The following is a 16,127-nucleotide window of genomic DNA, read 5'->3' on the forward strand; positions in this document are numbered from 1 at the left end:
AAAATACAATTGATGCTTAATCAAAACCAAACTACAAATGGTACAGAAATAATATTACCACTATGTTTATCAATACAAATTATGATTTTCTTAGTGAAAGTCTATACCATTTATTTAGAACTTTCTCTTGGTACCACTTTTCAACTCCGGACCATAAAATTTATATTCTACAACAGTCCCTTCTCAGGTAAAATCAATTCTACCAGGTAACTAATATAATACAGAATGTATCCAAGAAGCATAAATGTAAGTTCACTGAAGTGATAATGAAATGAATTTATATCATTTTTATTTTTTCGCTTCATGCTTATGATAAAGGAAATGATCATATGTAAAAGAGCTAAAATGTATGTAGTATGTTATTACAATTAGCTTTAAATTTATTCCCTTATTTGATCCTACATGATAATCCTGTTACAGATGAGAAACCTGAGATTCATTGAAGTGATGCAAATTCTATAAATTCACACAAAGCAATAAATAACAGGGTCAAAATCTTAAGTAAATATATTGTAGTATAAGGTCAAGGGTTTAAAGAATCTAATACTTGGAAGAGAGTTCAAATCCATCTCATGCCTATGAGCACTCTTTACAATACGACTGGCAAATGATAATACAGCCTGTGCTTAAATAACTCTATGAAGGGAACCAACTACATCCTAGAGTAGAATAACCTTTCTTTGAATATATGAAATTGCAAGGAAATTTATCTTTATGTCAACACTAAATCTGACTTAATATGTGTTTCACCAGTTGCTTACAGCTCTGTCTTATGTGGCCAAATAGCTATTTGACATAGCTCTTCAAATAATTTATGATTGAAATTATGTATATTAATTAATAGATGTATACTGTTAGACAAGTCATTTTTTCTCCTTGATATTCAGTTTTCTCATCTATAAAATAAAAGGACTAAATAATTTTGTATATCCTTTTCTTTTTTATTTACAGTTTTATTTATAGAAAACAAGACAGCTGTACTGATGAGATCTGCATGGAGCATTATTCATTACAATGATATTTATAGTTTTATGCAACACTTTGGAAAAAGAGGACAGCTTCAATTTTACAACAGAGATAGGAAACACCTATAAAGACAAATGTTGACACAGCTTAACATCACAAAAGGACTATCCATTCTTGATATAAAACCCAGGAATCACTGGGCTGGACAACTAGAGCTTCTTAATCTGACTGTCCAGGTCACTAAATTATGGATGGTTCAAGGCCATTTTGCCAGAAATTCTTTTGGCAGCATCATAGACCAACATTTTAGAGAGCAGATCGATGCTGTTTTCATCAAGGTTCTTGACATGTGATGTCAAATTTCCTGGTTTCCACTTGGGGAATATATTCTCATAATCCTTCAGTGACTCAACTTCCAGCCACACTTCATTATTAGGAGTCCCCAAAGCCCTGAAGATTGAGAAAAGCTGGTCAATTTCAGAATCCCAGTGGAAAAGGGGCTTCTTGGTTGCTAATTCAGCAAATATTGTGCCTATACTCCAAATGTCTACAGGAGGGGAATATCTGCCATACCCCAGCAACACCTCTGGAGGCCGGTACCAAAGTGTTACCACCTTGTGTGTAAAGATCCTTACAGGAATTCCAAAGGCCCATGCAAGTCCAAAGTCAGCTAGCTTAATTACACCTTTATCATCTATTAACAGATTTTGAGGTTTCAAATCTCTATGAAGAACTCTTCTCTAGTGACAAAAGACAATGCCTTGTAAGATTTGGTACAAATAACTTTTAACAAGTGAAGAATCCATGTACTGGCCAGGAGGGATAGAATCCAAGTATTTCTTGAGGTCCATAGAGAGAAATTACAAAATGAGGTAGAGTCTAGCATCCTGCATGAGTACATTTTGAAGGCTGACAATGTTAGGATGACAAAGTTCTTTCAACAGAGAAATTTCTTGAATTGCAGTACTTGGACCGCCCACCTCCTCACACTCTAATCTGATTTTCTTCATGGCTACCACCTGACCTGTAGTTTTATGTCAACCCTTATATATAACACCATAGGTACCTTCCCCAGTTATATTAATTTTTGTGTAGTCCTCCATAGCTATTCAATATGCTGGAGACTCCAAGGTGGCCAAGGCTAAAGGGGCAGCAGCAGCGGCGGCTGCAGCAACAGCAGGACTGGCTCGACCATCTCAGCTCTCTGGACGCCCCTGAATGTCCTTTTCAAATTTAAATTACATGGTCTTTTGATTTCTGTTTTTCTCTTTGGGTATAACAGGTTAGAGAAAGAGAAGGAAAGTCTTTTTTCATTCTATGGACCTCTGCCATTATTTCATGATAATTATGAATAATCCATCAAATAGCAAATGCACAAAGACTAATTAAGGGATAGCTAAACCGGAAAACACAAAATACTGAAATAAAATCTGATAATCTACATTAGAAAAAGTCACAAAACCTATTTTTGACTAACTCTTGTGATTCTCAGATATAAGCACCCACAATTGCATCTTTAATTAAGACATGTATACACACATATATACATATATCGGCATAAATATGTGTATGCATATTAGGACATTTGAAGCTATTTGCTAAACCTGTAATTTCAGTAAATGCAATAACTGTCAACTTGAGCACGCTCCATATTCTCAGTCAATGACAAAATCCAAAAAGATTATCTTAATTCTTTTTAACATTTTTTGTCATCAGCTCAGATTGACATTCTATGAGCTATTGCCCCTATAATTTTTCAAGTAGAGACATAACTGAGCTGATTTGATTTCTTTGTTATTCAATAGTTGCTTCTTATTGCACTTATACAAGTCTTCTCCAGTCTCTGTGAGACTGTTATTTCTAATTGACTCTGTAATACTCAATTATAGACAAACATCTATTTGAAAATTATTACTCTCACAGTAACAATTTTCTGACATTTTGAAAAAAATATCAAAACTGAATAAATCTTTTTAAAACTGAATAAATAAAATTAAATAAAACTTTTCCCCTCTCTTCTTTTTTATTTATTTTATATATAGACATAGCCAGAGGTATTTTTTCTGACCATTATTGTGTTCATTATGTAAGAACTGCATAGTGTACATAGGATGACAAAAATATCCCACATCCAAAACTGGAAGTGTATTGTACATAGGGAGGTTATCTAGATAGTAATTAATTTTTGAAATGTATGATGATTAAACATTGATGTTTATGACTTTTTTTCTATATAGGTGGAAGGATATGAATTCTGCAAAAAAAAGGTAGTTCTTTATCTGTTGCATGAAATCTTTTTATTTGGATAAGCTGCAAACAACATGTATTTGTCATGTAAATTATCATAGTGTATTGTTCTAGCCACAAAGGTAGTGAATGAAATAGAATTTGTGGAAGACTTTTCACCAAAAGACAGATTCCCAAATGTAATGCTAAGCAAAGGCAACAAAATACCAGCATAGGTGCTCTCCATTTTATTCAGTGAAAAATTAAGAACAGAGAAAATCAAAATATAGAAGCATTCAAAATACAGTATATAACAAGTGTAATTCAATCAAGTACTACCCCACCCCTGGACCTTACATTCATTTAATCAATCACAAAGTCCCTCTTCTAAATACTACTCCACCCCTAGGCTGTACATTCATTTAGTCCATCACAAAGCCCTTCTTCTCAAAGGGAGATTAGTTTCCAATCATAAGTAAAGTACACTCATTTGTTCAATCACAGAGCACAAAAAAGTCAAAAGTTCCCCACCCTTGGATCACAATTGAATCTACCCCAGAGTTACAAGCTTAAGCACAGCATTTAATACCCAAAGAGAGGTTTTTTCTTCATCTTGACCTGAGGCAAGTTCTCAGCAATCTTTGTTCCTGGTGAGACAAAGCTTAGCAAGGCCACAAGATGCATTGCCAGTGTCTTCATTAATTCATTCTCTGTCTGCAGAACAGTCCTAGGACCCTGAAAACATTAGCAAAACCCCCTTCCAGAATTTCTGTAAATGTAAAACAAGAAAATCCTTCTTCAGGGTTTCTGAACCAACAGCAAGGTTTCAGGACCTCTGCAACAACAGTACTGTCATTCACCAGTGGACAGAATTCACTCTCTGTCTGCAGAACAGTCTCAGGAGCTCTGAACCAACAGTAAGGTTCTAAGACCTCTGCAACAACAGGACTGTCCTTCACCAGTGGACAAATCTGGCAAAACAACATCAAAACAGACAGACAAAGTACCAGCATAACAGCCATGTCTCCTCAGTCCTTGGCAACTCTGGGTGGCTGCTCTCAAAAGTCCTGGGCAATTCAAACTGGCCGTCAGAAATGCTCTGAGTCTCTCTTTGCCTCCAAGATGCTGCTTCCAAAAAATTGTTCTGCCTCTCTCTTTGCTTGTGTCTCTCTATATTTATGTCAACAGCTCCTCCCAGTTCAGCCCTCTCTTTTCACGTCAACAAGTCCATCCCACAAGTGGGATTCACAAGCTCTGGGTTTTAACACAATCAATCCAAAAACAAGCAAATACAAGGAGATCTTTAAATTCCATTACTATTACACCAAAGTGACTCTTTCTATTGGTACCAAATATTATTGTGACTTTTACACAAACCCAAGATATTGTGGAATCCTAATTAAGCAATAGTGAAATGCTGAGTTCCTGATTTGGTTGCATAACTAATGATGGGCAAAAATAAAGGCTCTACTCTAGCAACTGGGTGATGTTTTCATCTAGTTCATTTCTATGATGCCAACATTGTCATATAAATACAGGAGCTTCTTCAGGATCTCGCTGAAGTTGCTTTTTTTTTTAATATTTGTTATCTTCAATACAAAATTTTTATACTATTAAATTGTGATATTTCAGTCTTGGTGTCACTGCATTTCAAATCCATACCTCTTTGGTTAACGGGCAGATGGTGTGCACACACTTTGGTGGAAATGGTAGTAAAAAGGGAGAGAAAGAAAAAAAAATTATATGGTGGCAAAAGGAAATAAAAATTGACTAAGACTAACATTTGATTTGTAAATATAAGGGGGCAGGGTGATATCAGAAGTAATGAATTTATCTATTTTAATGAGAAATTTTCTTTTTGTGTGGCCTGATGAAGGTAGGTCTGGTAGAATTAATTTCATGTGTAGATAGACCAAGCCCAAATAGTCATATTAATGTTTAGAGGAAAAGTTCTTAACATGTTTTGTTTCATGGACTCACTTGATTAGTGCTCTGAATTCTATGAGCCCCATCCACAGAATAATTTATTTTATTTTTACTTATATATCAATTAATTAATTAATTTTTATTATTATTTATTTTACATTTATTATTTTACTATTTATACCATTTATTACTATTTATTTTACATCTCTTCCCCATTCCCACAATTGGACAACAATTGAGAAATAAAAATTAAAATCTCCTACCTAGAATGCATTGTCTAGTAAAACAAATACCCACATGGGCCATATTCTAAAATATGTATCTTGTTTTTAATTTTGAGTCCATCTCTATGATAGGCAGCTTAATTTATCTTAGACTTGTTTAAAAGCAAATTAATAAAGTTTCAATTACTTCAAAGATATTTTTCTCCATTATGTTGCTGACATTGTATACATTTTGCTTCTCAATCTGCTTCTTTTATTCTGTGCTAGATCAATATCCTTTGAAAATGTCCAGTTTATCATTTCTTATGGCACAAAAATATTCCATTATTCTCATATTTCAGAATTTTTAGCAATTCCATGGTAGGTTTTCAATTTTGTCTATAATTAAAAGTCACTATTTTTTTATCTTTTTTTTTTGGAGGAGGGATGTCAGGGCAATTGGGGTTAAGTGACTTGACCAAGGTGACACAGCTAGGAAGTACTAGGTGTCAGAAGCTGTATTTTAACTCAGGTCCTCCTGACTCCAAGGCCAGTGCCTTATTTTCACTATGCCACCTAGCTGCCCCTTATTTTTTAATATAAAGTTTTTCCTTTTTTTCATTATTTTCATGTATAGAGCTAGAAGTGTAATAATTTTTTAAATTATTTTTTTTGTTTTTAGCAATCATTTCTACAAGATTTTTAGTTCCAAATTTTCTCCCCATCTCTCCCCTCCGCCCCAACACATGACTGCATGCATTCTGATTACCCCTTCCCCCAGTCTGTCCTCCCTTCTATCATGCTCCCCTCTATTCCCTTCCCCCTTATTTTCTTGTGGGGCAAGATAGATTTCTATACCCCATTGCCTGTATATCTTATTTCCCAGTTGCATGTAAAACATTTTTTAACATTTGTTTTTAAAATTTTGAGTTACAAATTCTCTCCCTTCTTCCCTCCCCACCCCTTGAGAAGGCAAGCAATTCAATATAGGTTATACATGTATAGTTATGCAAAACACATAATAGGTTGTGAAAGACTAACTATATTTCCCTCCATCCTATCCAACACCACATTTGCTATATTTTATTCTTTGACCCTGGCCCTTTTTCAAAAGTGTTTGCTTCTGACTACTCCCTCCACCAATCTGTTCTCCCTTCTATCATCCTCTCCTCCCCTTATCCCTTTCCCCTTACTTTCCTGTAGGGTAAGATACCCAATTGAGTGTATATTTTACTCCTTCTGCAAGCCAAATCTGAAGAGAATAAGGTTTACTCATTCCCTTTCACTTCCCACCTCTTTCCCTCCATTGTAAAACCTTTTTCTTGTCTCTTTTATGTGAGATAATTTACCCCATTCTATCTCTTCTTTTCTCCTTCTCCCAATATATACCTCTCTCCTCTCAATTTTATTTGTAGATATCATCCTTTCATTTTCACCTCACCCTGTGTCATCCATACATCTATCTATCTATCTCCCCCAACTACCCTAACACTGAAAACAATGTCTTGAGTTACAAATATCATCTTTTTGTATAGGAATGTAAACAGTTCAACTTTAACAAGGCTCTTATGATTTTTCTTTCCTGTTTACCTTTTCATGCTTCTCTTGATTCTTGCATTTGAAAGTCAAATTTTCTGTTCAGCTCCAGTTTTTTTTTTGGCAATAATGATTGAAAGTACTTTATTTCATTGCATATACATTCTTTCCTGAAGCATTATATTCATTCTTCTTGGGTAGGTGGTTCTTGGTTTTAATCCTAGCTCCTCTGACCTCCAGAATATCATACTCCAAGCCCTTCAATTCCTTAATGTAGAAGCTGCTAGGTTTTGTGTTATCCAGATTGTATTTCTACAATACTCACATCATTTCTTGCTGGCTGCTTGAAATATTTTCTCCTGCACCAAGAACTCTGGAACTTGGCTATAATATCCCTAAGAGTTTTCCTTTGTGGATTTCTTTCAAGAAGTGATTAGGGAATTATTTCAATTTCTATTTAATCCTCTGGTTCTAGAATATCAGGGCGATTTTCTTTGATAATTTCCTGAAAGATGATGTCTAGGCCCTTTTTTTGATCATGGTTTTTAGGTAGTCCAATAAGTTTTTAATTATCTCTCCTGCATCTATTTTCCAGGTCGGTGGTTTTTCCAATGAGATATTTAACAATGCCTTTTTTTCATTCTTTTGTTTCTGTTTTATAATATGTTGATTTCTCTTAAAGTCATTAGCTCCCATTTGCTGTATTCTAATTTTGAAGGAATTATTTTTTTAATGAGCTTGTGAACTTCCTTTTCCATCTAGCTAATTTTGCTTTTTAAGGCATTCTTCTCCTCATTGGTTTTTTGGACCTCTTTTGCCATTTGGGTTAGTCTATTTTTTGAGGTGTTATTTTCTTCAGTATTTTGGGGTGTCCTTTAGCAAGCTGTAGAGTCATTTTTAATGATTTTCTTATATCACTCTATTTTCTCAATTTTCTAGCATCACTCTAATTCCTCTTCTCCTCTGACTTTGATTTTTCAATCCTTTTTTGAGCTCTTCCATGGCCTGTGACCAATTCATAATTTTTTTGGAGACTTTTGCTGCAGAAGCCTTGACTTTGTTGTCTTCTTCTGCTTATTTCAATTCTTTGTCACCAAAGTGAGATTCTATAGTCTGACTATTTTTATACCATTTGCTTATATTCCCAGCAAAATATTTGACTTTCCAGCTGTGTCAGAGATCTTGTATACTGTGACCTTATATACAGTCTTTGGCATTTGTGTTTTGAGAAACCTAGGAAATGCTACAACTGCCAGTGATTCAATCCTGTGAAACCAGCTCAGGCCATGCCTGTGCCAGCACTGCACATGTCAGACTGAGCTCTATTCCCTACCCTTTGCAATAGACACTTCTTGTTGGCCTTCTAGGCTGTCTTAGGCTGGAGATGTGTTTCACTCTATCATTTTGTGAGTTCTGTAACCCTAGAATTTTAGAGTCATTTTTTACAAGTATTTGGAGAGATTTGGGAGAGGGTTCAAACTCTTACTCTGGCATCTTGGCTCTGCCCCTCTCAGTGTAAAACTTTCATCAAAGGACATGCAAAGTTCAGTAAATTTGAGGGCACTGTTTTAGAATATTTGTCAGAATGATTGGACCAATTCATATCTCCACAAAAAGCAAACATGTCCCTATTTCACTCTATTTATCTCTTGTTTCATCTTTGTACATGTGATAGGTGCAAAGTAACATCACAGTGTCACTTTTTTCTGGTAGATTTTTTTTTCATGGGCTATTGATAGCTTGGATTTCAGAATAACATTTTAGAAGCATAAAATAAAACACATAAGATTACAAAAGGACCCATTACATTGAAATACAACTATCAAAATATCTTTTAAGAGTTCACACACTATGAGTTAGAAATCCATATTAAACTTGCATAATCTGAATTTGCATAAGTTAGCTTAGGTGATTTGAAATATAAATTTAACAAATTAAAATAGTAAAGTTTGTATAATTTAGAAAATATGAATTATTCATAAAATTTAAAGTTCCAAGGGACCTATTATTATGCAATTATTTGGTTTCATTAGAATTTAGATTCATTTACAAAGGAATATTTAATTCTAAGGTATATAGATAATTAGCATAATTTTCAGTTGGATTGTTCAACTTTATCTATTCCCAGAATGGATCAAGTAAGGAATTAGTTTGTTTTATATAACTTTCAGGGTGAGATACAGCATTTAGAAGCCTATGTTTCAGGTTGGTTTGATGGGGACTTGAACTAGAATGAAAGCTATTTGAATGTACAGAGGTGAGCATCTATAAAAAATGTTGTAAAAGTAGGAACAACATTTTATTTTTGCAAATAATTGGGTATGTGGGGTGAGAAAGAATAAGAAGTTTAAGGAATATGAGGTTTGCCAACCTGGGAGACCAAGAAAATGATAATGCTATCATTAGTAATAAAGAAGTTTGGAAGAAGAGAAATATGGGGATGAAAATAAAGTTGTTTTGGGGTTTTTGCACTTGAGTCAAGATTTCAAAAAAGTAGTTTTTGATGAGACTGTTTCAAAAGAGAGACTATGGATGGATACATAAATTTATGAATTATTTGAATGCAGATTATAACTGAACCTTTTTGGAGCTAATGAGAACAGTAAAGAGATGATGTGTAGAACAAAGACATCAAGAATTGAAACATACTTGGTATGCAGATCAAGCTAAGGAGTTGGAAAAGGACTGGTCTAGTCAATACAGAGAAAAGTGTATAGAGTAGGAGTATAGCAAGTGCTCTGGGTTTACCCCTTCCTACACAATCCTCTGTCAGTGATCAATATCCCAGACCCTACTTAGCCAATTCATATCAATTCATTTTTATAGGAGGATATTTACTTTAGAGGAAGGTAGGTAGTTTAAGAGTGCTGGACCTGGAGTGGTCTAGAAGACTTGGGTTCAAATGTCATAGTTACTATTGCTAACTATATTTCCCTCCATCCTATATTCCCTATCCCCATTTATTCTATTCTCTCTTCCCTTGTACCCTTTCCTTCCTGAAAGGAGTTTTGCTTCTGATTACCGTTTCCCCAAATATACCCTTGCTTGATCACTTCCTCCCCGCCCCCCCACCATTCTGTTATCCTTTTCCCCTTATGTTTTCCTGTAGGGTAGGAGAGATTTCTAAACTAGTGAACTAGACTAAACTAGTTCTTGAAGTCCACTACTGAGAGTCTAATTCATGAATTCTGACATGGACTCTGCTTCTAGATCTAATGGTTGTTCATATTCCTTTTATTTCATAGTATCCAAGGTCATATTCTTCCCTGAACTCCTTTATCTGAAATCAGGATAAAATTAAACACCAAGAGACCAAAAGAATAGGCACATATTGCTTATAGAGGGAAGTATTTGGAATTTCCAGCTCACTCCACTTTCCATCTATAGATTTGTTTGTTTTCCACTGCACAGATCCATAGGCCCTGCACCATATGCCCCCTGGTTTCTTCCCCTCACCTTTTATGCATTTCATTTGCATCCCCACTGTCTAATACAGTATCTGGCACATAGTAGACATTTAATAAATGTTTATTGAATTTAATTGAACATTCCTGAATCACATGTCAACTTCAGATACCATTTCTCTTTATCATCATATTTCATAATGAATCCATCCAAGGAAGAAATGAGTCATTTAATTTAATTCATGGTTTTAAATACAGTGCAAATTCTAGTTTTGTATCATATCAATCATAGTGCCTAAACCTCCTATGTTTGATTAAAATTTTATTTTATAATCCCATCGCAAAATTTATATTTGGAACAACGCCAAAGGGAACAAATGTAAAGTCTGGGCTGTTTGAGCATAATTAAAAATTCAAAATCTTTTTAAGAAACTTAATTTTCATGTATCTGTGTATGTTTAAAGATTTAGAACTGAACACATAGCTATATCTAGAGGGGAAAACTCAGAAGAAAGAAAGATAAAGAACAATTTATTTTATCAATACTAAAATACTACAAAACATTTTCCCTATTGAATTCTATTTCTTATTTATATATTTCTCCTTATATACATTTTCAGTAATTAAATGTACCTGTAATTCCAATGGTGGAGTTATTGAAGCTTTCTCTAAGTGCATATCACCACCCATTCACACCATCCTATGAAGCATTTTTTCCCTTATTCTTACACAAATCTTATTCTTGTTAAAAATCTTCCTTTAGATCACTTGACTTTGCATGAATGCTGATGCAGCATTTGTACTATTTATCCATTATCCTTTACTTCTGTTTTATGATTAGACAACTTCCTTTACCAGTGAGGGGGAAGGGACTTTTTGATAAAATTTTTTGTGCTGCTTATGCACATAATTCATCAGGGGCAATGTGCTATAGCTTATTTATGTCTACCACATATGTCTGTGGTCCTCCAAGTGACTCATCATTTCTCTTTCTTGGAAAATCTGATAATCCTTGATTCACTACCACAGAGAATCATTGAAAGAATATGCTAAAAAATAAATACAGGATTGTGTATTGGAGAGAAACTTTAGGTCACTAAAAGCTCTGGACAAATTTACCACCTAATTCATCCCTTTTAGTTCCTTCTTTTCAATTCTGGGTCAGGTTCATTGTTAATTCATACTGTTTATTCAAATATATATATATATATATACACATATATATGTGTGTGTGTGTGTGTAATATGTGCAAATGTGCAAGGATATAGATATACATCTAAAATTTAGATATATACATCTATTCCATAGCTCCTTCTCCCAATATTACATCCTTTTATTTAATTTATGGAATTGATATTAATAATTAAAATCTAGGAAAATGTATATTAAATCATTCAGAATGAAATAAGCAGAAGCAAGAAACAATGTATGTACTGGGCACAGCAATGTAAATTGAAAGAAAAATTAAGCACAACTGAATGACGTTTGGTTATAGTAAGTGAGCTCAAGGAAGGAGAAAAGTTAATCAAATGCAATCTTTTCTCCTTTTTGAAGAGATCAGCGCTAGATAAAAGGATCATAATTGGAAGCCCTTGAGTCCAACTCCCTCATTTTAAGGGCATTAGGAAACTGAAACAGAGAAAGGTTGGATATTCTGCACAGGGTCACAAAGCTAGTAAATGTCTGAGGCAAGATTTATACTAAGGCCCCCTGACTTGAAATCCAACTTCCTCTGTTCCATGCCTCCCACTGTGAAATAGGACATATGTTATCAGATGTGGTAGATAACTTTATTATTATTATTTTTTTAAATGAGCCCTCTGTCTCTTTCTCTCCATTGCAAGTGTTAGCTGGATAGGTAATGGAGGTGGGAAGGTTATATTTGAAAAAGAAGGTCATGTAAAAGTAAAAATTCAATAAAAATAGGATAGCATATTGGTCAGGTATCCTAATCTACAAGACACTGACAAATACTTATGAAAATATTTCTTTAACAAAAAGTCATTTTGTTTTATATCTACTTAAATCAAACTTATTTCATAGGTTGAATCACAATATTTGCTATCATATAGCAATGATAATGAAAAAGGAAATTATATTATTATTATTTCCTTTCACATGAAAATGTGGAAATCTCTATTTTCCCCTAAAAGCAAAGGTATCCAAAAACTCAAACATGCCAGATTGAAGGAGAAGTAGTCCCCTTTCTTCTAATAATTAGCCCTGTGATTTTGGAAGTCATGTACCTTTGTTGCATCTTTTTCTTCTTTATCAGTAATATGAATAGATTTTAGATTTCTAGAGTTTTGGACAGGAATAATTCATGTTCATTGAAATAATACAACTTTTTAAATTTCCTTTGCTCCAGCATCTTAACAGTTGTCAAGTTCTTTTGATTCCAACTTTACAAAATCACACTTCTCCCTCACTTTTCAATTTTATTGCCATCATCTTAACTCAAGTTCTCATTGTTCTTCATCTTTTTATGGATCATATAACTTTTAATCTTTCCCATTTCTAATACACTCATATTTTACATAATAATTTTATCTGTCTGTAATACCATGCACAAGCAGCTTTCCAGAAGAATGCTACTGTGAACAGCTTTTAAGATTCTTATTACACAGTATAGTGATCACTCTATTTATTCCATAACAAAAGCAAAACATCCACATAAAATCAAGGTACAGCATTCACAATGTTACAACTTATAACAAAAAATCACAATATAATATTCATAACATAGTCTCAAAATAAAATAGTCACTCTTAAGTTAACTCAATTATTCACTTATCAGTAGTTTCAAAGTACACAGTCAAAGTCTTCCAGTCTTGGGGCAGTCTTGATTAACTCAAGCAGTCACTTATCAGTAACACTATCTCAAAGTACTCAAAGTACAATCAGTCACTATTCAGCAAAGTCTCAATATGTATCATACACAAAACCCTCCACCCCTTAGGTCACTAGTAAACTATAATTCCATAATTACTCAGTACCCAAGGAGAGATCTTTTCATCTTGAATTTGAGGCCTGTTCTCAGACTCCCTGGATCCCCTTCCATGGTCCCAGATTCTACATGGATTCACCAGACTGTCACCTGGGTTCAAAGTCAGACAGCTCCCATTTCCTTGACCAGCTCTTTGGGCAGGTCCTGCTCCACAATGAAGTTCACAATGTCTGGTCAATGTCAGATCCTTCACCATTTCTGCTCCAGGGAATTCAAGAGTCAACCAAGCTGCAAACAAAGTCTCAGCATCCCAGTCATGCTTTAGTCACTTGGGCTCCTGGCTCCAGATTCCAGGCTCCTGGCTCTGGCCTCCTGGCTCTGGGCTCCTGGGATCCTTTCAGAAGAAGCTCCACCACCACCACAAGTTCTCAGGACTCAATTCTCCATTCTTCTGTAGCTGCTCTGCCACCAGATCTCGGTCTCAAGGAAATTCTAACTGTGCCTCTCTGGGGCTTTTCTTATATACACAGCATTAACTTGCTCTTTCAGCCAACCCCTTCCTGTTATATCAGTAACAGGAGACAGGAGTTCATACCTTCTGTTCCCCAAATCAGAGGCTTTATCAGTTACTAAGTGTTAAGTACCTGCTACTTCATCCCCAACCATCTTTCTACAAAGTCACTCTGTTTCTCCTGCTGCTGCTGCCACAACTCTTGTCTTATAGATGTGCTATTTTGATTGACATAAATTCACTCTACCTACCTGGTCCAAGACCCCCTACCAGGCTATTACTTTGCATTCTGTGTATATCTCCCACCTTTCTACCTCTTGTTTTTAAAAGAGTAATTAAACTGATGCATCAACACTGCCATTAATTTTTAAAGTTTTTTAAAATTTATTTCATTAAATATTTCCAAATTACATATAAAACATTTTAATAATTATTTTCCAAAAATTAAATATTAACATTCCATTCCTTCTCTTATCCATCTCCAACCCCTTGAGAAGACAAACACTATTTGATTGATTTTATATGCAAAGTAATGCAAGAGACATTTCCATATTAGCCATGTAGCAAAAGAAAACAGATGCGCAATGCCAAGAAAATGAAAGAAAGTAAGAAAAAAATATGCTTTAGTCTTTGCATTCAATGTTCATTAGTTCTCTCCATAAGTGAATAGTATTTTCCATCAGGGGTCCTTTGGAATTATCTTCATCATTGTCTTTATCAGAGTAGCTAAGTCTTTCACAACTAATCATCCTTACAATATGGCTGTCACTGTTTAAAATATTCTGCTCTTTTCACTTTGTATCAGTTCATACCTCTTGCCACATTTTTTTGTCTGTAACTTTCTTGTTTATCACTTCTTATAATTCAGTAGTATTCCATCACACTCATATAGCACAACTTGTTAAGTAATTTCCCAATTGTTAGGCATTTCCTCAATTTCTGATTCTTTGCCACCGCAAAAAAAAAGCTATTATCAATATTTTTGTACATACATATCCTTTTCTCTTTCTTTGATCTCTTTGAAATGCAGACCCATCAGTGGTATTCCTGAATCAAATGACATAAACAATTTAATAAACATTTGGTTGTAACATTAGCATTACTTTTGAAAATACATATTAATCAAATGACCCATGACATTAACTAACATATCTCTGACTTCCTAGAAGCATCCTCTCCTATATATTATATTACTTTTAAAGTTTTGTCTCCAGCCAAGATGGCAAAATAAAGGGAGGAACTCACCAAAACTACCTCCCAAAGCCCTCCAAATACCTTTTAAAAATGACTCTAAACAAATTCTAGAGCAGCAGAAGCCACAAAAAGATGGAGTGAAACAAATTCCCAGGCAAAGACAACTTTGAATATGGATGGGAAAGGTCTGTTGCACCACGGGGAGAGAACCACAATCCAACACAGGTTGTCTCAATGCAGACCAGGCCCCAGAAAACCAGAAGCAGGCCTTGAGAGTGGAAGAATCACAGGGGCAGTGGCAGAGACAGTGGCAGCAACTTCTTCCAAAGTTCTCAACCCAAAGACAGTAAAGGGATTGACCAATTGGTCAGAAGGAGATTGCAGGGGTCTTTTTGGTAGCACTGAGACAAGACTGTTGTTTTGCCCATACTTGGAATCCAGTCACAGGTGGCAATCCCCAGGGAAAGGAGGAGCACTAGCACAGCAGAGCTTGCAGACACAGTGGGGGGGTGGGGGGCCCTCCTCACAATTCCAGTATAGAAAAGAGTGTTTGTGTGGTTGCTCACAGATCTGAGCACAGGTCAGGAGAGTAGTAAACACCTCTCCTTAGATCATACTTCCTTAAAAGAACTGAAAATTTACAGGTCCATAGAAGTATCTCAGAAACTAGCTGCACAAAACCCCTGAGGCTTGGGCCAGTGCATTCTCCACTCTGAAAGCAGAGGACTACTTTAACAAAGAGTTAAAAGTCAAATAATAGGCTGGGAAAATGAGCAAGCAATGGAAAACAAAAAAAAAATACAAAAACAAAAAGAACAAAAAAAGCCTCTGACTATAGAAAGTTACTATTGTTGTGGTTTCATGGTGTGTTTAAGTAGCACTGTCTCAAAGAATTCAGAGTCAGATCACCTCTAATCCAAGTATAGGCATTTATTGAGGATTGACACCCTCAGAAGTGAGCTAGGTTCCAAGAGGAAACAGCAACTTAGTAAGACAAAACAGGCAAATTTATAGTGTAATGATGCTGATTACAAAATAAAAATTATGAATATTAAAAATGCAGGAGACATTTGCTAATGGATTTGGTAATGGGGAGGGGTCCCTTCTATGATTCAGTGGTCAAACATCCTGGTCATGCTGCTTTCTGATTAGCTAGCTATTGTGGTCCTATCTGGTCAAGATGAATAGTTAGGTATTTTGGTCCAGTCATGGAC

General features: G+C 35.0%; 2 pseudogenes; one reads left to right on the plus strand and one right to left on the minus strand.

Annotated features, from left to right (window-relative positions):
* Positions 1–1,138: 1,138 nt before the first annotated feature.
* LOC138170883 (cyclin-dependent kinase 1 pseudogene) lies at positions 1,139–2,069 on the minus strand (annotated as a pseudogene).
* A 13,016-nt stretch (positions 2,070–15,085) lies between these two features.
* LOC138170923 (phosphoglycerate mutase 1 pseudogene) overlaps positions 15,086–16,127 on the plus strand; it is a 5,346-nt pseudogene continuing 4,304 nt past the window's right edge.

Source organism: Petaurus breviceps, unplaced genomic scaffold (genome assembly GCF_028583685.1).
Source record: "Petaurus breviceps papuanus isolate PSGF00001 unplaced genomic scaffold, PetGlider_PUasm1.0 40, whole genome shotgun sequence".
In the NCBI taxonomy this organism is placed as follows: Eukaryota; Metazoa; Chordata; class Mammalia; order Diprotodontia; family Petauridae; genus Petaurus; species Petaurus breviceps.